Below are 23,702 nucleotides of genomic sequence, written 5' to 3'. Positions count from 1 at the left end.
TTATTTTATAGATGTTTATTTTATTCTCCAAAGTCACCGTTACGCAGAGCAGGTAGTGGAAGGAAGAACACCCGGTCGAAACCTCCCAGAATGTTCTCTGACGACCGCAGCAAGAAGAAAAAAGACATAAAGTCATATTCAGAGGAGAGATTCTTCACTACATTGAAGTATCTTCTGATGGAAATTAAGTTGATTTGTTTGGACTTTTTTTTTTGGGGGGGGTCCATGCAAAATACTTTTCAAGGCTCAAGCAGGTAGCAATGACAGTGTTGGCTGTGCCAGCCCCCAGTGCCCCCAGTGGGGAGAGTGTTTAGTCATGGTGGCCTCATCATGTGCCCTCATCGTGCAGGAACGCTGACAAACTTGATCTTTCTGAAAAGTCACCTGTCCGCAACATAAATGTTCTCTGTCTAAAGGGGGCCACAAACAGGATGTAATTTACTACTTGTTACAGGGGATTATATTTCTGTTAACGTATCCAGGTCAGGAAGTGTATTTTATGGTTAAAAGGTCATTACGTTTGATATAATAATATAATAATAATATATGCCATTTAGTTTGATATGTATAGGACACTTTAGTAAGTGCAGCTATTGAATAGTTGTCAGTCATTCTGGTTTACATTCATGCTTGTCATTTATCTTCCCTCACCTACAGATGTTCTGTTTGTGTGATTGAATGAAGTGAAATATAGACAATGTCCGCCACAAAATACCCTTTAAAATGTTACGTTTGATTGTTTTTTTTAAAAATATCCTGAACAATTACTTTTATCAATGTAAACTGTCTACATTTTAAAAGGAAATGTATTTTGATTTAAATAGTGCCTGATGTGCTTTTCTTTCATACACGAGTCTCTTCAAATCATTTACATGGTTTATAGACCAAACCCACAGCAGGCAGAAAGCCATTGCCAAAAGGGACTTGAGACTCGACTTAGACTTGGCCCTAAAAGACTTGAGACTTGACTTAGACTTGGCCCTAAAAGACTTGAGACTTGACTTAGACTTGGCCCTAAAAGACTTGAGACTCGACAGACTTGGCCCTAAAAGACTTGAGACTTGACTTAGACTTGGCCCTAAAAGACTTGAGACTTGACTTAGACTTGGCCCTAAAAGACTTGAGACTTGACTTAGACTTGGCCCTAAAAGACTTGAGACTTGACTTAGACTTGGCCCTAAAAGACTTGAGACTTGACTTAGACTTGGCCCTAAAATACTTGAGACTTGACTTAGACTTGGCCCTAAAAGACTTGACTTGGACTCTACCTCAAAGACTTGTGAACATCTCTGGTGGTACGTTATAGAGGCCTCATCATAGTGTGGCGCTCAGATGCTGTGTTCTTCAAGCGCCCGCTCGCTTATTGAGGCCAAGAACATAAAGATGACATTCCAATATACTAGAATATCACTTAGAACGCCAACACTGGAACCCAAATGCGACAGGGTAACCTAGTGGTTAGAGTGTAGAGGTGGTAGGGTAGCCTAGTGGTTAGAGTGTAGAGGCGGCAGGGTAGCCTAGTGGTTAGAGTGTAGAGGCGGCAGGGTAGCCTAGTGGTTAGAGTGTAGAGGTGGTAGGGTAGCCTAGTGGTTAGAGTGTAGAGGCGGCAGGGTAGCCTAGTGGTTAGAGTGTAGAGGCGGCAGGGTAGCCTAGTGGTTAGAGTGTAGAGGAGGTAGGGTAGCCTAGTGGTTAGAGTGTAGGGGCGGCAGGGTAGCCTAGTGGTTAGAGTGTAGAGGCGGCAGGGTAACCTAGTGGTTAGAGTGTAGAGGCGGCAGGGTAGCCTAGTGGTTAGAGTGTAGAGGCGGCAGGGTAGCCTAGTGGTTAGAGTGTAGAGGCGGCAGGGTAGCCTAGTGGTTAGAGTGTAGAGGCGGCAGGGTAACCTAGTGGTTAGAGTGTAGAGGCGGCAGGGTAGCCTAGTGGTTAGAGTGTAGAGGCGGCAGGGTAGCCTAGTGGTTAGAGTGTAGAGGCGGCAGGGTAGCCTAGTGGTTAGAGTGTAGAGGCGGCAGGGTAGCCTAGTGGTTAGAGTGTAGAGGCGGCAGGGTAGCCTAGTGGTTAGAGGCAGGGTAGCCTAGTGGTTAGAGACAGGGTAGCCTAGTGGTTAGAGGCAGGGTAGCCTAGTGGTTAGAGACAGGTAGCCTAGTGGTTAGAGGCAGGGTAGCCTAGTGGTTAGAGGCAGGGTAGCCTAGTGGTTAGAGGCAGGGTAGCCTAGTGGTTAGAGGCAGGGTAGCCTAGTGGTTAGAGACAGGTAGCCTAGTGGTTAGAGACAGGTAGCCTAGTGGTTAGAGGCAGGTAGACTAGTAGTTAGAGACAGGTAGCCTAGTGGTTAGAGACAGGTAGCCTAGTGGTTAGAGACAGGTAGCCTAGTGGTTAGAGACAGGTAGCCTAGTGGTTAGAGACAGGTAGCCTAGTGGTTAGAGACAGGTAGCCTAGTGGTTATTAACAGGTAGCCTAGTGGTTAGAGGCAGGTAGACTAGTAGTTAGAGACAGGTAGCCTAGTGGTTAGAGACAGGTAGCCTAGTGGTTAGAGACAGGTAGCCTAGTGGTTAGAGACAGGTAGCCTAGTGGTTAGAGACAGGTAGCCTAGTGGTTAGAGACAGGTAGCCTAGTGGTTAGAGACACGTAGCCTAGTGGTTAGAGACAGTTAGCCTAGTGGTTAGAGACAGGTAGCCTAGTGGTTAGAGACAGGTAGCCTAGTGGTTAGAGACAGGTAGCCTAGTGGTTAGAGGCAGGTAGCCTAGTGGTTAGAGGCAGGTAGCCTAGTGGTTAGAGTGTAGAGGCGGCAGGGTAGCCTAGTGGTTAGAGTGTAGAGGCGGCAGGGTAGCCTAGTGGTTAGAGTGTAGAGGCGGCAGGGTAGCCTAGTGGTTAGAGGCAGGGTAGCCTAGTGGTTAGAGACAGGGTAGCCTAGTGGTTAGAGGCAGGGTAGCCTAGTGGTTAGAGACAGGTAGCCTAGTGGTTAGAGGCAGGGTAGCCTAGTGGTTAGAGGCAGGGTAGCCTAGTGGTTAGAGGCAGGGTAGCCTAGTGGTTAGAGGCAGGGTAGCCTAGTGGTTAGAGACAGGTAGCCTAGTGGTTAGAGACAGGTAGCCTAGTGGTTAGAGGCAGGTAGACTAGTAGTTAGAGACAGGTAGCCTAGTGGTTAGAGACAGGTAGCCTAGTGGTTAGAGACAGGTAGCCTAGTGGTTAGAGACAGGTAGCCTAGTGGTTAGAGACAGGTAGCCTAGTGGTTAGAGACAGGTAGCCTAGTGGTTATTAACAGGTAGCCTAGTGGTTAGAGGCAGGTAGACTAGTAGTTAGAGACAGGTAGCCTAGTGGTTAGAGACAGGTAGCCTAGTGGTTAGAGACAGGTAGCCTAGTGGTTAGAGACAGGTAGCCTAGTGGTTAGAGACAGGTAGCCTAGTGGTTAGAGACAGGTAGCCTAGTGGTTAGAGACACGTAGCCTAGTGGTTAGAGACAGTTAGCCTAGTGGTTAGAGACAGGTAGCCTAGTGGTTAGAGACAGGTAGCCTAGTGGTTAGAGACAGGTAGCCTAGTGGTTAGAGGCAGGTAGCCTAGTGGTTAGAGGCAGGTAGCCTAGTGGTTAGAGGCAGGGTAGCCTAGTGGTTAGAGGCAGGGTAGCCTAGTGGTTAGAGGCAGGGTAGCCTAGTGGTTAGAGACAGGTAGCCTAGTGGTTAGAGACAGGTAGCCTAGTGGTTAGAGGCAGGTAGACTAGTAGTTAGAGACAGGTAGCCTAGTGGTTAGAGACAGGTAGCCTAGTGGTTAGAGACAGGTAGCCTAGTGGTTAGAGACAGGTAGCCTAGTGGTTAGAGGCAGGTAGACTAGTAGTTAGAGACAGGTAGCCTAGTGGTTAGAGACAGGTAGCCTAGTGGTTAGAGACAGGTAGCCTAGTGGTTAGAGGCAGGTAGCCTAGTAGTTAGAGACAGGTAGCCTAGTGGTTAGAGGCAGGTAGCCTAGTGGTTAGAGGCAGGTAGCCTAGTGGTTAGAGGCAGGGTAGCCTCTAGCCTGAAAATAAGAATTTGTTCTTAACTGACTTGCCTGGTTAAATAAATAAAAAATAAAAACCCAGATGCTTTATTCTATGTGGCATGTTAATGTAGAATCTAGATATTGGAACAGAATGGTTTTGGATTCTGTTGTGGTTGTTTGAGTCTTCTGACGAAGCAAAGGTTTCTGAACTCCTCAGACCAGAAGGAGAAGAGCAGACAGGGGGCTTTGGGACACAGTCAATTGATCCTGTAAATCCGGACACCTTGGACTCTTATCCATGCTGTCACACCCATACTAGCTAGCATACAACTTGGAATACATATAGCCGAATACATGGCTTCATTCTTAGTATTATTCCAGTCTACATATTGGAACAGAGCCAACAGATTAATTGATATTAAACGTACAGTGGGGGAAAAAAGTATTTAGTCATTTATTTTATTTATTTCACCTTTATTTAACCAGGTAGGCAAGTTGAGAACAAGTTCTCATTTACAATTGCGACCCTGACCAAGATAAAGCAAAGCAGTTCGACAGATACAACGACACAGAGTTACACATGGAGTAAAACAAACATACAGTCAATAATACAGTATAAACAAGTCTATATACGATGTGAGCAAATTAGGTGAGAAGGGAGGTAAAGGCAAAAAAGGCCATGGTGGCAAAGTAAATACAATATAGCAAGTAAAACACTGGAATGGTAGTTTTGCAATGGAAGAATGTGCAAAGTAGAAATAAAAATAATGGGGTGCAAAGGAGCAAAATAAATAAATAAATTAAATACAGTTGGGAAAGAGGTAGTTGTTTGGGCTAAATTATAGGTGGGCTATGTACAGGTGCAGTAATCTGTAAGATGCTCTGACAGTTGGTGCTTAAAGCTAATGAGGGAGATAAGTGTTTCCAGTTTCAGAGATTTTTGTAGTTCGTTCCAGTCATTGGCAGCAGAGAACTGTAAGGAGAGGCGACCAAAGAAATAATTGGTTTTGGGGGTGACTAGAGAGATATACCTGCTGGAGCGTGTGCTACAGGTGGGAGATGCTATGGTGACCAGCGAGCTGAGATAAGGGGGGACTTTACCTAGCAGGGTCTTGTAGATGACATGGAGCCAGTGGGTTTGGCGACGAGTATGAAGCGAGGGCCAGCCAATGAGAGCGTACAGGTCGCAATGGTGGGTAGCATATGGGGCTTTGGTGACAAAACGGATTGCACTGTGATAGACTGCATCCAATTTGTTGAGTAGGGTATTGGAGGCTATTTTGTAAATGACATCGCCAAAGTCGAGTATTGGTAGGATGGTCAGTTTTACAAGGGTATGTTTGGCAGCATGAGTGAAGGATGCTTTGTTCCGAAATAGGAAGCCAATTCTAGATGTAACTTTGGATTGGAGATGTTTGATATGGGTCTGGAAGGAGAGTTTACAGTCTAACCAGACACCTAAGTATTTGTAGTTGTCCACGTATTCTAAGTCAGAGCCGTCCAGAGTAGTGATGTTGGACAGGCGGGTAGGTGCAGGTAGCGATCGGTTGAAGAGCATGCATTCAGTTTTACTTGCATTTAAGAGCAATTGGAGGCCACGGAAGGAGAGTTGTATGGCATTGAAGCCTGGAGGGTTGTTAACACAGTGTCCAAAGAAGGGTCAGCCACCAATTGTGCAAGTTCTCCCACTTAGAATGATGAGAGAGGCCTGTAATTTTCATCATAGATACACTTCAACTATGACAGACAAAATGAGAAGGAAAAAAATCCAGAAAATCACATTGTAGGATTTTTTATGAATTTATTTGCAAATTATGGTGGAAAATAAGTATTTACTTTTTTGCCCCACTGTGTTCTTCTGTTTGTTTGACAGCTGAGCAGTGACGCAAAGTACTTCAGTAAACATACTTGAAAGTACTAATTAAGTAGTTTTTTGGTGTATCTGTACTCTACCGTTTATATTTTTGACAACTTTTACGTCACTACATTATTAAAGAGAATAACACATACATACATTATCCCCGACACCCTAAAGTACTCATTACATTTTGAATGCTTAGCAGAATAGGAAAATGGTCCTGGTCACACACTTATCAAGAGAACAACGCTGGTCATCTCATCTCATCTCCTGAGATCTGGTGGACTCTCTAAACAGAGAACATCCCTGGTCATCTCTATTGCCTGAGATCTGGTGGACTCTCTAAACAGAGAACATCCCTGGTCATCTCTATTGCCTGAGATCTGGTGGACTCTCTAAACAGAGAACATCCCTGGTCATCTCTATTGCCTGAGATCTGGTGGACTGTCTAAACAGAGAACATCCCTGGTCATCTCTATTGCCTGAGATCTGGTGGACTCTCTAAACAGAGAACATCCCTGGTCATCTCTATTGCCTGAGATCTGGTGGACTCTCTAAACAGAGAACATCCCTGGTCATCTCTATTGCCTGAGATCTGGTGGACTCTCTAAACAGAGAACATCCCTGGTCATCTCTATTGCCTGAGATCTGGTGGACTCTCTAAACAGAGAACATCCCTGGTCATCTCTATTGCCTGAGATCTGGTGGACTCTCTAAACAGAGAACATCCCTGGTCATCTCTATTGCCTGAGATCTGGTGGACTGTCTAAACAGAGAACATCCCTGGTCATCTCTATTGCCTGAGATCTGGTGGACTCTCTAAACAGAGAACATCCCTGGTCATCTCTATTGCCTGAGATCTGGTGGACTCTCTAAACAGAGAACATCCCTGGTCATCTCTATTGCCTGAGATCTGGTGGACTCTCTAAACAGAGAACATCCCTGGTCATCTCTATTGCCTCAGATCTTACAGATTTTACTAAACACACATGCTTTGTTTGTAAATGATGGAGTGTTGGAGTGTTGGAGTGTTGGAGTGTTGGAGTGTTGGGAGTGTTGGATTGTTGGGAGTGTTGGAGTGTTGGAGTGTTGGAGTGTTGGGAGTGTTGGGAGTGTTGGGAGTGTTGGAGTGTTGGATTGTTGGGAGTGTTGGAGTGTTGGAGTGTTGGAGTGTTGGAGTGTTGGGAGTGTTGGAGTGTTGGAGTGTTGGGAGTGTTGGGAGTGTTGGAGTGTTGGGAGTGTTGGAGTGTTGGAGTGTTGGGAGTGTTGGAGTGTTGGGAGTGTTGGAGTGATGGAGTGTTGGAGTGTTGGAGTGTTGGGAGTGTTGGAGTGTTGGGAGTGTTGGAGTGATGGAGTGTTGGAGTGTTGGGAGTGTTGCAGTGTTGGGAGTGTTGGAGTGTTGGGAGTGTTGGGAGTGTTGGAGTGTTGGGAGTGTTGGGAGTGTTGGAGTGTTGGGAGTGTTGCAGTGTTGGGAGTGTTGGAGTGTTGGAGTGTTGGAGTGTTGGGAGTGTTGGGAGTGTTGGAGTGTTGCAGTGTTGGAGTGTTGGAGTGTTGGAGTGTTGGGAGTGTTGGGAGTGTTGGAGTGTTGGAGTGTTGGGAGTGTTGGAGTGTTGGGAGTGTTTGGAGTGTTGGAGTGTTTGGAGTGTTGGAGTGTTCCCCTTGCTCTCTGTAAAACATTTAAATTGTGCCGTCTGGTTTTGCATAATATAATATAAGCACTTTGAAATTATTGATGTATACTTTTACTTTAGATACTTAAGTGACTTTCACTTTTACTTGAGTCATTTTCTATTAAGCTATTTAACTAATTGGGGACTCCCCCCTCCGCCCACCACCACAGCTGAGAACACGTGTGGCGGGACGTTGAGAGGGTCCAGTGGGATCATCTCCAGCCCTGAATTCCTCAGTGACCTGTCCAACGCTGGGGAATGTAAGTGGACGGTGCTGGCTGACCCCGGAGACACCATCTCACTGGTGTTCACCGACTTCCAGATAGAGGACAAACACGGCTCTCTGGAGATAGAAGGATCAGAGCCGCCCAGTATCTGGTGAGTGGATTGTTTATGTTTTTGTTATTTTTGTAGCTCAGTTGGTAGAGCATGGCGCTTGTAACGCCAGGGTAGTGGGTTCGATTCCCGGGACCACCCATACGTAGAATGTATGCACACATGACTGTAAGTCGCTTTGGATAAAAGCGTCTGCTAAATGGCATATATTTATTATTATATATTATTTAATAACACTTTTAAACTAAAGCCAACTGATGTAATAAAAATAATAATTATAATTAGTTTTTATATTTGTCCTGTTTCACACATGTATACAAGTGTGTTTTATACTCGTGAAATGGAAATGTGATTTTTGTTTGTTTGTTGCATATTCCATTTCCCCTATGAGACACCCTCGGAGGTCAGGGGTCACGGTCAGGGGTCTGCCGTTGTCAACGGCAACCCTGGAGAAATGTAGGGTTAAGTGCCTTGCTCAAGGGCACGTCGACAGATCTCTTCACTTTGGTTATACCTATAATGTGTTTGAGAAACACAACTGTCTGGAGGTAGAAATATCAGAGTTACACAGTATTATTATCTGACCCTGCTGGTCATCTGTGAACATTTGAACATCTTGGCCATGTTCTGTTATAATCTCCACCCGGCACAGCCAGAAGAGGACTGGCCCACCCCTCATAGCCTGGTTCCTCTCTAGGTTGATAATCTCCACCCGGCACAGCCAGAAGAGGACTGGCCCACCCCTCATAGCCTGGTTCCTCTCTAGGTTTAGAATCTCCACCCGGCACAGCCAGAAGAGGACTGGCCACCCCTCATAGCCTGGTTCCTCTCTAGGTTTATAATCTCCACCCGGCACAGCCAGAAGAGGACTGGCCCACCCCTCATAGCCTGGTTCCTCTCTAGGTTTATAATCTCCACCCCTCATAGCCTGGTTCCTCTCTAGGTTTAGAATCTCCACCCGGCACAGCCAGGAAGAGGACTGGTCACCCCTCATAGCCTGGTTCCTCTCTAGGTTTATAATCTCCACCCGGCACAGCCAGAAGAGGACTGGCCACCCCACATAGCCTGGTTCCTCTCTAGGTTTATAATCTCCACCCGGCACAGCCAGAAGAGGACTGGCCACCCCTCAGAGCCTGGTTCCTCTCTAGGTTTATAATCTCCACCTGGCACAGCCAGAAGAGGACTGGCCACCCCTCAGAGCCTGGTTCCTCTCTAGGTTTATAATCTCCACCCGGCACAGCCAGAAGAGGACTGGCCCACCCCACATAGCCTGGTTCCTCTCTAGGTTTATAATCTCCACCCGGCACAGCCAGAAGAGGACTGGTCACCCCTCATAGCCTGGTTCCTCTCTAGGTTTATAATCTCCACCCGGCACAGCCAGAAGAGGACTGGCCACCCCTCATAGCCTGGTTCCTCTCTAGGTTTATAATCTCCACCCGGCACAGCCAGAAGAGGACTGGCCACCCCTCAGAGCCTGGTTCCTCTCTAGGTTTATAATCTCCACCCCTCATAGCCTGGTTCCTCTCTAGGTTTATAATCTCCACCCGGCACAGCCAGAAGAGGACTGGCCACCCCACATAGCCTGGTTCCTCTCTAGGTTTATAATCTCCACCCCTCATAGCCTGGTTCCTCTCTAGGTTTATAATCTCCACCCCTCATAGCCTGGTTCCTCTCTAGGTTTATAATCTCCACCCCTCATAGCCTGGTTCCTCTCTAGGTTTATAATCTCCACCCCTCATAGCCTGGTTCCTCTCTAGGTTTATAATCTCCACCCCTCATAGCCTGGTTCCTCTCTAGGTTTATAATCTCCACCCCTCATAGCCTGGTTTCTCTCTAGGTTTCTTCCTAGGTTCTGTCCTTTCTAGGGAGTTTTTCGAAGCCACTGTGCTTCTACACCTGTATTGCTTGCTGTTTCGGAGTTTTAGGCTGGGTTTCTGTACAGCACTTTCTGACATCGGGTGATGTAAGAAGGGTTATATAAATACATTTGAATTTGATTGAGAGTATCTGGTGAGTCAGGATTCCTGAATATCTGCAGTACCAGTCAAAAGTTTGGACACACCTACTCATTCCAGGGTTTTTCTTTATTTAGACTATTTTCTACATTGTATAATAATAGTGAATATATTAAAACTATGTAATAACACATATGTAATCATGTAATAACACATATGTAATCATGTAATAACACATATGTAATCATGTAATAATACATATGTAATCATGTAATAACACATATGGAATCATGTAATAACACATATGGAATCATGTAATAACACATATGGAATCATGTAATAACACATATGGAATCATGTAATAACACATATGGAATCATGTAATAACACATATGGAATCATGTAATAACACATATGGAATCATGTAATAACACATATGGAATCATGTAATAACACATATGGAATCATGTAATAACACATATGGAATCATGTAATAACACATATGGAATCATGTAATAACACATATGGAATCATATAATAACACATATGGAATCATGTAGTAACACATATGGAATCATGTAATAACACATATGAAATCATGTAATAACACATATGGAATCATGTAGTAACACATATGGAATCATATAATAACACATATGGAATCATGTAATAACACATATGGAATCATATAACACATATGGAATCATGTAATAACACATATGGAATCATGTAATAACACATATGGAATCATGTAATAACACATATGGAATCATGTAGTAACACATATGGAATCATGTAATAACACATATGGAATCATGTAGTAACACATATGGAATCATGTAATAACACATATGGAATCATGTAGTAACACATATGGAATCATGTAATAACACATATGGAATCATGTAATAACACATATGGAATCATGTAATAACACATATGGAATCATGTAGTAACACATATGGAATCATGTAGTAACACATATGGAATCATGTAATAACACATATGGAATCATATAACACATATGGAATCATGTAATAACACATATGGAATCATGTAATAACACATATGGAATCATGTAATAACACATATGGAATCATGTAGTAACACATATGGAATCATGTAATAACACATATGGAATCATGTAGTAACACATATGGAATCATGTAATAACACATATGGAATCATGTAGTAACACATATGGAATCATGTAATAACACATATGGAATCATGTAATAACACATATGGAATCATGTAATAACACATATGGAATCATGTAGTAACACATATGGAATCATGTAGTAACACATATGGAATCATGTAATAACACATATGGAATCATGTAATAACACATATGGAATCATGTAATAACACATATGGAATCATGTAATAACACATATGGAATCATGTAATAACACATATGGAATCATGTAATAACACATATGGAATCATATAACACATATGGAATCATGTAATAACACATATGGAATCATGTAATAACACATATGGAATCATGTAATAACACATATGGAATCATGTAGTAACACATATGGAATCATGTAATAACACATATGGAATCATGTAGTAACACATATGGAATCATGTAATAACACATATGGAATCATGTAGTAACACATATGGAATCATGTAATAACACATATGGAATCATGTAATAACACATATGGAATCATGTAATAACACATATGGAATCATGTAGTAACACATATGGAATCATGTAGTAACACATATGGAATCATGTAATAACACATATGGAATCATGTAATAACACATATGGAATCATGTAATAACACATATGGAATCATGTAGTAACACATATGGAATCATGTAATAACCAACACATTTTAGTTGTTGTATATTTGAGATTCTTAAAAGCAGAGCCACCGTTTGCCTTGAAGACAGTTTTGCACACTCTTGGCATTCTCTCTGAGAAATACAGGTTCACTCTATCCAATCAGAACAACAGGATCAACGTAAAGCCCGCCTTTCTCTTAACCGACAGCCAGTTGAGTTATATGGACCACGTAGAACCTCGGACACGACTGATATGAGAAAGATCCTGGCAACACAACGTTTTTTCTTCTTCTTTATATCACAGAAAATTACAACAACAAAAAAAATACTCTGATCATAAATCGGATTCAGATAATTGTCCGTATTCGTTACGATACTCATTTTGGCCGACTACTAGGCACACCCCACTACAGACGGTTTTGTGAGAAGGGCGACATAGGAGGATATGAAGGGCGACCTTCATGGATTGTGGATTGAGACACAGCCCATGCAAACAAACAGATATCTCTAGTTTTAAACAGATATCTCTAGTTTTAACAGATATCTCTAGTTTTAACAGATATCTCTAGTTTTAACAGATATCTCTAGTTTTAATAGATATCTCTAGTTTTAACAGATGTCTCTAGTTTTAACAGATATCTCTAGTTTTAACAGATATCTCTAGTTTTAACAGATATCTATAGTTTTAACAGATATCTCTAGTTTTAACAGATGTCTCTAGTTTTAACAGATGTCTCCAAGCCCTAGACCTTTCCTCTCTATGTTATTACCTATCCAGTCCCCAAGCCCATTCCTCTCTAAGTTATTGCCTATTTAGTCCCAAAGCCCTAGACCTTTCCTCTCTAAGTTATAACCCTACCCAGTCCCCAAGCCCTAGACCTTTCCTCTCTAAGTTATAACCCTACCCAGTCCCCAAGCCCTAGACCTTTCCTCACTAAGTTATAACCCTAACCAGCCCCCAAGCCCTAGACCTTTCCTCTCTAAGTTATAACCCTACCCAGTCCCCAAGCCCTAGACCTTTCCTCTCTAAGTTATAACCCTACCCAGTCCCCAAGCCCTAGACCTTTCCTCACTAAGTTATAACCCTAACCAGCCCCCAAGCCCTAGACCTTTCCTCTCTAAGTTATAACCCTACCCAGTCCCCAAGCCCTAGACCTTTCCTCTCTAAGTTATAACCCTACCCAGTCCCCAAGCCCTAGACCCTTCCTCTCTAAGTTGTTGCCTACCCAGTCCCCAGTCCCCAAGCCCTAGACCTTTCCTCTCTAAGTTATAACCCTAACCAGCCCCCAAGCCCTAGACCTTTCCTCTCTAAGTTATTACCTACCCAGTCCCCAAGCCCTAGACCTTTCCTCTCTAAGTTATAACCCTACCCAGTCCCCAACCTTATAACCCTACCCAGACCTTGAAGAGTTCACTGTGCAGCCAGGAATGCAGACATTTCAGAGTGGCTCAATAATTCCCTATCTAGTGCGCTACTTTTGACCAAGGCTCCCTGTAAAGGGGTTTAAAGTGCCAGTTGGGACGCGGTCGTTGAGTGTCTCAGAAACTGAATGCTTTTTTTTTTTCATTCTTCCTACAATATTTGTGTCATTTAGATTTCAGTAAAATGGCTCAGTGTGCAGAAAAGGTCACGTTATGTGAAATCAATTACCTTCTAAACTCCCAGAGGAACACCCTATTTCTTCCACTGCCAGGATGGATTAGAAAAGCTCCTAGTATTTTTGAATTCACAAAGTCATTTTCACTGACTGTCGAGATCACGCCCATTGTTCACGCCCTCTTACGCCTTTAGCCCCACCCATTCAGCATTGTCCACGCCCTCTTATAAGCCTTTAGCCCCACCCATTTAACATTGTTCACGCCCTCTTAAGCCTTTAGCCCCACCCATTTAGCATTGTTCACGCCCTCTTATTAAGCCTTTAGCCCCACCCATCTCTTTAAGGATTCACATGAGGTCATGTGATAAAGATTTAAAGTGGTAGTAGCCTACAATAAGGAAAAATTCCATTTCAACAGAAAGTGTCCAGATAAAAAATACGTTCTATAAATATTAGTTGATGCTTACCCAGATACACTTGTCTAAATTGATGGGTCATGTGGAATAACTGCTAAAACCCCGAGCCACATCCAGTGGTGGAAAAAATAATACATGGTCATACTTGAGTAAACGTAGAAATCATTTAAATTCCTTATATTAAAACCAGACGGCACAAATTATAAACATTTTTTTATTGACGGATAGCCTGGGGCACAATGTACTTAAATATCAAAAGTCAAAATAAACAATTTCAACTTCCTGATATTAAGCAAATCAGACGGCATAATTGATTTTTTTTAAATTGATGGGTAGCCAGGGGCAACACTCCAACACTCAGACATCATTTACAAACAAAGCATCTCTGTTTAATGAGTCCTCCAGATTAGAGGCAGTAGGGATGACCAGGGATGTTCTCTGTTTAGTGAGTCCACCAGATCAGAGGCAGTAGGGATGACCAGGGATGTTCTCTGTTTAGTGAGTCCTCCAGATCAGAGGCAGTAGGGATGACCAGGGATGTTCTCTGTTTAGTGAGTCCTCCAGATCAGAGGCAGTAGGGATGACCAGGGATGTTCTCTGTTTAGTGAGTCCTCCAGATCAGAGGCAGTAGGGATGACCAGGGATGTTCTCTGTTTAGTGAGTCCTCCAGGTCAGAGGCGGTAGGGACGACCAGGGATGTTCTCTGTTTAGTGAGTCCTCCAGGTCAGAGTCAGTAGAGGTGACCAGGGATGTTCTCTGTTTAGTGAGTCCTCCAGGTCAGAGGCAGTAGGGATGACCAGGGATGTTCTCTGTTTAGTGAGTCTGCCAGATCAGAGACAGTAGGGATGACCAGGGATGTTCTCTGTTTAGTGAGTCCTCCAGATCAGAGGCAGTAGGGATGACCAGGGATGTTCTCTGTTTAGTGAGTCCTCCAGATCAGAGACAGTAGGGATGACCAGGGATGTTCTCTGTTTAGTGAGTCCTCCAGATCAGAGGCAGTAGGGATGACCAGGGATGTTCTCTGTTTAGTGAGTCCTCCAGATCAGAGGCAGTAGGGATGACCAGGGATGTTCTCTGTTTAGTGAGTCCTCCAGATCAGAGGCAGTAGGGATGACCAGGGATGTTCTCTGTTTAGTGAGTCCTCCAGATCAGAGGCAGTAGGGATGACCAGGGATGTTCTCTGTTTAGTGAGTCCTCCAGATCAGAGGCAGTAGGGATGGACCAGGGATGTTCTCTGTTTAGTGAGTCCTCCAGATCAGAGGCAGTAGGGATGACCAGGGATGTTCTCTGTTTAGTGAGTCCTCCAGATCAGAGTCAGTAGGGATGGACCAGGGATGTTCTCTGTTTAGTGAGTCCACCAGATCAGAGGCAGTAGGGATGACCAGGGATGTTCTCTGTTTAGTGAGTCCTCCAGATCAGAGTCAGTAGGGATGGACCAGGGATGTTCTCTGTTTAGTGAGTCCTCCAGATCAGAGGCAGTAGGGATGACCAGGGATGTTCTCTGTTTAGTGAGTCCTCCAGATCAGAGGCTAGTAGGGATGACCAGGGATGTTCTCTGTTTAGTGAGTCCTCCAGATCAGTGGCAGTAGGGATGACCAGGGATGGTCTCTGTTTAATGAGTCCTCCAGATCAGTGGCAGTAGGGATGACCAGGGATGTTCTCTGTTTAGTGAGTCCTCCAGATCAGAGGCAGTAGGGATGACCAGTAATGTTCTCTGTTTAGTGAGTCCTCCAGATCAGAGGCAGTAGGGATGACCAGGGATGTTCTCTGTTTAGTGAGTCCTCCAGATCAGAGGCAGTAGGGATGACCAGGGATGTTCTCTGTTTAGTGAGTCCTCCAGATCAGAGGCAGTAGGGACGACCAGGGATGTTCTCTGTTTAGTGAGTCCTCCAGATCAGAGGCAGTAGGGATGACTAGGGATGTTCTCTGTTTAGTGAGTCCTCCAGGTCAGAGGCAGTAGGGATGATCAGGGATGTTCTCTGTTTAGTGAGTCCTCCAGATCAGAGGCAGTAGGGACGACCAGGGATGTTCTCTGTTTAGTGAGTCCTCCAGATCAGAGGCAGTAGGGATGACTAGGGATGTTCTCTGTTTAGTGAGTCCTCCAGGTCAGAGGCAGTAGGGATGACCAGGGAGTGACCACACTCTTGATAAGTGTTTGAATTAGACAATTTTCCTGGTCAAAATGTAACGTGGGACTTTTGAGTGTTAAAGAAATTGTACGGAGTAAAAAGTACATTACTTTCTTTATGAGGTAAAATATGTAAAAAATATAAATAATAAAGTAATGTACAAATAACAACAACAAAAAACCAGACTTAAGTAGTACTTTAAAGTATTTGAAGTATTTTACACCTCCGCCCAAATGCCTTCACTCCGGTACATTAGCATACTTGATATACTGTTACACACAGACTGACATTATCATACTTGATATACTGTTACACACAGACTTACATTAGCATACTTGATATACTGTTACACACACACTTAGCATACTTGAAATACTGTTACACACACATACATTAGCATACTTGATATACTGATACACACACACACACTTACATTAGCATACTTTAGCATACTTTATATGCTGTTACACACACACTTAGCATACTTGAAATACTGTTACACTGTTATACATTAGCATACTTGATATACTGATACACACACACTTACATTAGCATACTCAAGCATACTTGATATACTGATACACACACACTTACATAAGCATACTTGATATACTGTTACACACACACTTACAATAGCATACTTGATTTTCAATAATATTTAATATTTACATTTTTAATTATTTTTTTTAACCTTTATTTAACTAGGCAAGTCAGTTAAGAACAAATTCTTATTTTCAATGACGGTCTAGGAACAGTGGGTTAACTGCCTGTTCAGGAGCAGAACGACCTTGTCAGCTTGGGGGTTTGAACTTGCAACCTTCCGGTTACTAGCCCAATGCTCTAACCACTAGGCTACCCTGCCACCCCATATACTGTTACACACACACACTTATCACAAAGTATTCCATACGTAAGTTAATTAAGGCCATGCAACCTGAGTTGAAACCTCAGGGAGGTGCACATGTGCAGTACATAAACAGATGCATGCGCCATATATTTAAGTGTTGGACACTTGATACGGTCACATGATATTGTTGTGGTAAGTCACACGTATAAATATTGCAAAGAAAAAGCCACATCTCAGACTGGCCTATAAATACAATAGATCAAGATGGGCAAAAGAACACAGACACTGGAGAGAAGAACTCTGCGTAGAAGGCCAGCATCCCAATGTCGCTTCTTCACTGTTGACGTTGAGACTGGAACTCTGCCTAGAAGGCCAGCCTCCCGGAGTCGCCTCTTCGCCTCTTCACTGTTGACGTTGAGACTGGACAGAGGAACTCTGCCTAGAAGGCCAGCATCCTGGAGTCGCCTCTTCACTGTTGACGTTGAGACTGGACAGAGGAACTCTGCCTAGAAGGCCAGCCTCCCGGAGTCGCTTCTTCACTGTTGACGTTGAGACTGGACAGAGGAACTCTGCCTAGAAGGCCAGCATCCTGGAGTCGCCTCTTCACTGTTGACGTTGAGACTGGACAGAGGAACTCTGCGTAGAAGGCCAGCCTCCGGAGTCGCCTCTTCACTGTTGACGTTGAGACTGGACAGAGGAACTCTGCCTAGAAGGCCAGCCTCCCGGAGTCGCCTCTTCACTGTTGACGTTGAGACTGGACAGAGGAACTCTGCCTAGAAGGCCAGCCTCCCGGAGTCGCCTCTTCACTGTTGACGTTGAGACTGGACAGAGGAACTCTGCCTAGAAGGCCAGCCTCCCGGAGTCGCCTCTTCACTGTTGACGTTGAGACTGGACAGAGGAACTCTGCGTAGAAGGCCAGCATCCCAATGTCGCTTCTTCACTGTTGACGTTGAGACTGGACAGAGGAACTCTGCGTAGAAGGCCAGCCTCCCGGAGTCGCCTCTTCACTGTTGACGTTGACACTGGACAGAGGAACTCTGCCTAGAAGGCCAGCCTCCCGGAGTCGCCTCTTCACTGTTGACGTTGAGACTGGACAGAGGAACTCTGCCTAGAAGGCCAGCATCCCGGAGTCGCCTCTTCAATGTTGACGTTGAGACTGGACAGAGGAACTCTGCCTAGAAGGCCAGCCTCCCGGAGTCGCCTCTTCACTGTTGACGTTGACACTGGACAGAGTAACTCTGCCTAGAAGGCCAGCCTCCTGGAGTCGCCTCTTCACTGTTGACGTTGAGACTGGACAGAGGAACTCTGCCTAGAAGGCCAGCCTCCTGGAGTCGCCTCTTCACTGTTGACGTTGAGACTGGTGTTTTGAAGGGTACTATTTAATGAAGCTGCCATTTGAGGACTTGTGAGGTGTGTGTTTCTCAAAGTAGACACGCTAATGTACTTGTCCTCTTGCTCAGCTGTGCACTGGGGCCTCCCACTCCTCTTTCTATTCTGGGTAGGGCCGGTTTGCGCTGTTCTGTGAAGGGAGTAGTACACAGCGTTGTACGAGATCTTCAGTTTCTTGGCAATTTCTCGCATGGAATAGCCTTCATTTCTCCGAACACGAATAGACTAATGAGTTTCAGAAGAAAGTTATTTGTTTTTGGCCATTTTGAGCCTGTAATCGAACCCACAAATGCTGATGCTCCAGATACTCAACTAGTCTAAAGAAGGAGGGATTTATTGCTTCTTTAATCAGCAAAACTTTAGGGAAAAAGCACACCATGCAATAATCGGAGTACAGCGCTCAGACAACAAAACAAGCCGTCTCCATATTCATGTTGTGGAGTCGACAGAAGTCACAAATAGCATTATAAATATTCACTTACCTTTGATGACCTTCATCAGAATGCACTCCCAGGAATCCCAGTTCCACAATAAACGTTTGTTTTGTTCGATAAAGTCCATGATTTATGTCCAAATAACTCCTTTACGTTTAGTTCCAAAATCCAAATTCATGACGCGCAGGCCAGATGAAAAGTCAACAAATTCTATTACAGTTCGTAGAGTTCTTTAGGATGTTTTTAACATAAATCGTCAATAATGTTTCAACCGGAGATTTCCTTTGTCTGTAGAAATGCAATGGAAGGCAGCTTACTCTCATGGGGGCGCGCCTTTGTCTGTAGAAATGCAATGGAATGCAGCTTACTCTCATGGGGGCGCGCCTGAGTCAATCAGCTCTTATTCCCTCATCCTTCACAGTAGGAGCATCAAACAAGGTTCCAAAGACAGTTGACAGTGGAAGCCATAGGAAGTGTAATATGACCCCATAGACACTGTATATTAGATAGGCAAACCTACAAACCTCACATTTCCCACTTCCTGTTTGTTATTTTTTCTCTCAGGTTTTTGCTGCCATATGAGTTCTGTTATACTCACAGGCATCATTCAAACAGTTTTAATAATAATATACGCCATTTAGCGGACGCTTTTATCCAAAGCGACTTACAGTCATGTGTGCATACATTCTACGTATGGGTGGTCCCGGGAATCGAACCCACTACCCTGGCGTTACAAGCGCCATGCTCTACCAACTGAGCTACAGGAAGCCACTAGAAACGTCAGAGTGTTTTCTATCCGAATCTACTAATAATATGCATATCATATAACTAGCAATGGGAAATGGCATTCTGAGAAAACATCACAAGCGTTACACACACTTCATAAGTTAATGTTAGCTAGCAAGCCAGCCATCGAACTCCAGCTGGCTAGCTAACAGCAAGCTTTAACTTGCAGTGAAAACAACTTTCAGCCAAAATTAGAAAGGTATAATATCTAAATCTGTAGCTAGATACCTGTATAGATGGAAGAAAGCTTCACGGCAGACTGCAACCCGTTGGGTAAGACACCCCGGGTTGTTTCCGTTTATTTGGCCCGTTGTGTTCCACTGATTTCAAAACGTGTTATGATATGAGAGAGAGAGAGAGAGTCAGCGTGGCGCGATCGGCATCCAGAAAGTAGTCCATCACTACTACTTCCCACTGACGTTTGTCGATAGCGTTTGTCGATAGCGTTTGGCGATGGCGTTTGTCGATAACGTTTGGCGATAGCGTTTGGCGATAGCGTTTGTCGATAGCGTTTGGCGATAGCGTTTGGCGATAAGCGTTTGTCGATAACGTTTGGCGATAGCGTTTGTCGATAGCGTTGGCGTTTTTGGCGATAGCGTTGGCGATAGCGTTTAGCGATAGCGTTTGTCGATAGCGTTTATGATGGCGTTTGTCGATAGCGTTTGTCGATAGCGTTTGTCGATAGCGTTTGTCGATTGTCGATAGCGTTTGTCGATAAGCGTTATCGATAGCGTTTGGCGATAAATTCAGAGCAGCAATGTTTGCAGTTATTTTGCAGTTCTCCATGGCTAACGTTATAACATAACGTAATAGCTATACAAAAACACTGTAATAGAAAGGATTATCTACGCATTACGAGCAGCTCATTTTATAGACGCAAGATGCAACACCGTAGACCAATACAAACTCATCTCTCGGCATGTCCAGCCCACTCTTTATCTCAGCCAATCATGGCTAGCGGGAAGGTCGCTCTCTCTTTTTCTGTGGCTAAACCAACTAGACTTGTAAATTTAACAATTTTATGCGTATTTACAGATTATATTATTTTTACGTTCAAAAGGCTCTCCTGTGAAGTCGTGACTTGCGACATACACCTAGTGTCCTGAATCTACCTAGTGTCCTGAATCTACCTAGTGTCCTGAATCCACCTAGTGTCCTGAATCTACCTAGTGTCCTGAATCTACCTACTGTCCTGAATCTACCTAGTGTCCTGAGTCTACATAGTGTCCTGAATCTACCTAGTGTCCTGAATCTACCTAGTGTCCTGAATCTACCTAGTGTCCTGAATCTACCTAGTGTCCTGAATCTACCTAGTGTCCTGAGTCTACCTAGTGTCCTGAATCTACCTAGTGTCCTGAATCTACCTAGTGTCCTGAATCTACCTAGTGTCCTGAATCTACCTAGTGTCCTGAGTCTACCTAGTGTCCTGAATCTACCTAGTGTCCTGAATCTACCTAGTGTCCTGAGTCTACCTAGTGTCCTGAGTCTACCTAGTGTCCTGAATCTACCTAGTGTCCTGAATCTACCTAGTGTCCTGAATCTACCTAGTGTCCTGAATCTACCTAGTGTCCTGAGTCTACCTAGTGTCCTGAGTCTACCTAGTGTCCTGAGTCTACCTAGTGTCCTGAATCTACCTAGTGTCCTGAATCTACCTAGTGTCCTGAATCTACCTAGTGGCCTGAGTCTACCTAGTGTCCTGAATCTACCTAGTGTCCTGAATCTACCTAGTGTCCTGAATCTACCTAGTGTCCTGAGTCTACCTAGTGTCCTGAATCTACCTAGTGTCCTGAATCTACCTAGTGTCCTGAATCTACCTACTGTCCTGAATCTACCTAGTGTCCTGAATCCACCTAGTGTCCTGAATATACCTAGTGTCCTGAATCTACCTAGTGTCCTGAATCTACCTAGTGTCCTGAGTCTACCTAGTGTCCTGAGTCTACCTAGTGTCCTGAGTCTACCTAGTGTCCCGAATCTACCTAGTGTCCTGAATCTACCTAGTGTCCTGAATCTACCTAGTGTCCTGAGTCTACCTAGTGTCCTGAGTCTACCTAGTGTCCTGAGTCTACCTAGTGTCCTGAATCTACCTAGTGTCCTGAATCTACCTAGTGTCCTGTATCTACCTAGTGTCCTGAGTCTACCTAGTGTCCTGAATCTACCTAGTGTCCTGAATCTACCTAGTGTCCTGAATCTACCTAGTGTCCTGAGTCTACCTAGTGTCCTGAATCTACCTAGTGTCCTGAATCTACCTAGTGTCCTGAATCTACCTAGTGTCCTGAGTCTACCTAGTGTCCTGAATCTACCTAGTGTCCTGAATCTACCTAGTGTCCTGAATCTACCTAGTGTCCTGAATCCACCTAGTGTCCTGAATATACCTAGTGTCCTGAATCTACCTAGTGTCCTGAATCTACCTAGTGTCCTGAGTCTACCTAGTGTCCTGAGTCTACCTAGTGTCCTGAGTCTACCTAGTGTCCTGAGTCTACCTAGTGTCCTGAATCTACCTAGTGTCCTGAATCTACCTAGTGTCCTGAGTCTACCTAGTGTCCTGAGTCTACCTAGTGTCCTGAATCTACCTAGTGTCCTGAATCTACCTAGTGTCCTGAATCTACCTAGTGTCCTGAATCTACCTAGTGTCCTGAGTCTACCTAGTGTCCTGAGTCTACCTAGTGTCCTGAGTCTACATAGTGTCCTGAATCTACCTAGTGTCCTGAATCTACCTAGTGTCCTGAATCTACCTAGTGTCTTGAATCTACCTAGTGTCCTGAGTCTACCTAGTGTCCTGAATCTACCTAGTGTCCTGAATCTACCTAGTGTCCTGAATCTACCTAGTGTCCTGAATCTACCTAGTGTCCTGAGTCTACCTAGTGTCCTGAATCTACCTAGTGTCCTGAATCTACCTAGTGTCCTGAGTCTACCTAGTGTCCTGAGTCTACCTAGTGTCCTGAGTCTACCTAGTGTCCTGAATCTACCTAGTGTTCTGAATCTACATAGTGTCCTGAATCTACCTAGTGTCCTGAATCTACCTAGTGTCCTGAATCTACCTAGTGTCCTGAATTGGGTCACATACGTAGTGTTGAAGAGGAAACAGAGAAACACTGTCAGTGTTAAAAAAAGAGAGAGTTTGATTGGATGGAATCTAAATACCACACAAGGATAACAGGATGAATGTCATCAAAATAACTAGAACTCAAATGTATCGTGTCTTGACTATCATTCATGTGATTAATGGTTATTTTTTAAAAATAAAATAATGACATACCACGTTAAATTATTACTCGATTAAATTACTCACGTAACAATTCATTAAGTAGTAATCTAGGGCACCGTACATAGTAATAGTAATAATTGGGGCACCACGGAAAAAAGTTATTTAACGAGTTACTATCTCCCGACTAAACTCTAAAGATATAAATATCTCTTACGTCAATTCACAAAATCTTATTTACTGTCAGACTCGTTCTGAATGTCGTCCTTGGATATCTGCACAAACCCATCAATGATGAATCAGCAATATACAAATTGGTTTAATTATCGTCTCGTTCTGAATGTCGTCCTTGGATATCTGCACAAACCCATCAATGATGAATCGGCAATATACAAATTGGCTTAATTATTGTCTCATTCTGAATGTCGTCCTTGGATATCTGCACAAACCCATCAATGATGAATGAGCAACATACAAATTGGCTTAATTATTTATTTACTAACTAACTAACTAAATAATCACACAGATTAAATAAACACACAAACAGAATAGCTTACAAATTGATTACTACAGTTTTGTGGCCAAAAGATTTGAGAATGACACAAATATTAATTTTCACAAAGTCTGCTGCCTCAGTTTGTATGATGGCAATTTGCATATATTCCAGAATGCCAGTAAGATTGCACCCAAATCAACAATTTATCGGATCATCAAGAACTTCAAGGAGAGCGGTTCAATTGTTGTGAAGAAGGCTTCAGGGTGCCCAAGAAAGTCCAGCAAGCGCCAGGACCGTCTCCTAAAGTTGATTCAGCTGCGGGTTCAGGGTTCAGGGCACCACCAGTACAGAGCTTGCTTAGGAATGTCAGGACACACACACACACACATGTTTTGGGTATCCGTAAAAAAGCTTGTCCGGAGAAGACAAGGTGAGCGCTACCATCAGTCCTGTGTCATGCCAACAGTAAAGCATCCTGAGACCATTCATGTGTGGGGTTGCTTCTCAGCCAAGGGAGTGGGCTCACTCACAATTTTGCCTAAGAACACAGCCATGAATAAAGAATGGTACCAACACATCCTCCGAGAGCAACTTCTCCCAACCACCCAGAAACAGTTTGGTGACAAACAATGCATTTTCCAGCATGATGGAGCACCTTGCCATAAGGCTAAGTGGCTCGGGGAACAAAACATCAATATTTTGGGTCCGTGGCCAGGAAACTCCCCAGACCTTAAGCACTCGGGGGGAAAAGGACATTCTCTCCTTTTGTCATAATGTCTGGGCTCACGTGGGCGTGGCCACTGACTTGGTTAAGA

At 43.9% G+C, this 23,702-nt stretch overlaps 1 long non-coding RNA gene across 1 annotated transcript; it reads left to right on the top strand.

Moving 5' to 3' along the window:
• The first annotated feature begins 8,603 nt into the window (after positions 1 to 8,603).
• Positions 8,604 to 9,621, top strand: LOC127923224 (uncharacterized). The gene is made up of 3 exons (XR_008113765.1): positions 8,604 to 8,726; positions 9,177 to 9,312; positions 9,353 to 9,621. It is a non-coding gene; the product is annotated as an uncharacterized LOC127923224 (long non-coding RNA).
• Positions 9,622 to 23,702: the final 14,081 nt, after the last annotated feature.

Source organism: Oncorhynchus keta, unplaced genomic scaffold, assembly GCF_023373465.1.
Source record: "Oncorhynchus keta strain PuntledgeMale-10-30-2019 unplaced genomic scaffold, Oket_V2 Un_contig_28908_pilon_pilon, whole genome shotgun sequence".
Taxonomy (NCBI): Eukaryota; Metazoa; Chordata; class Actinopteri; order Salmoniformes; family Salmonidae; genus Oncorhynchus; species Oncorhynchus keta.
This window is presented reverse-complemented; position numbering and strand designations above follow the sequence as displayed.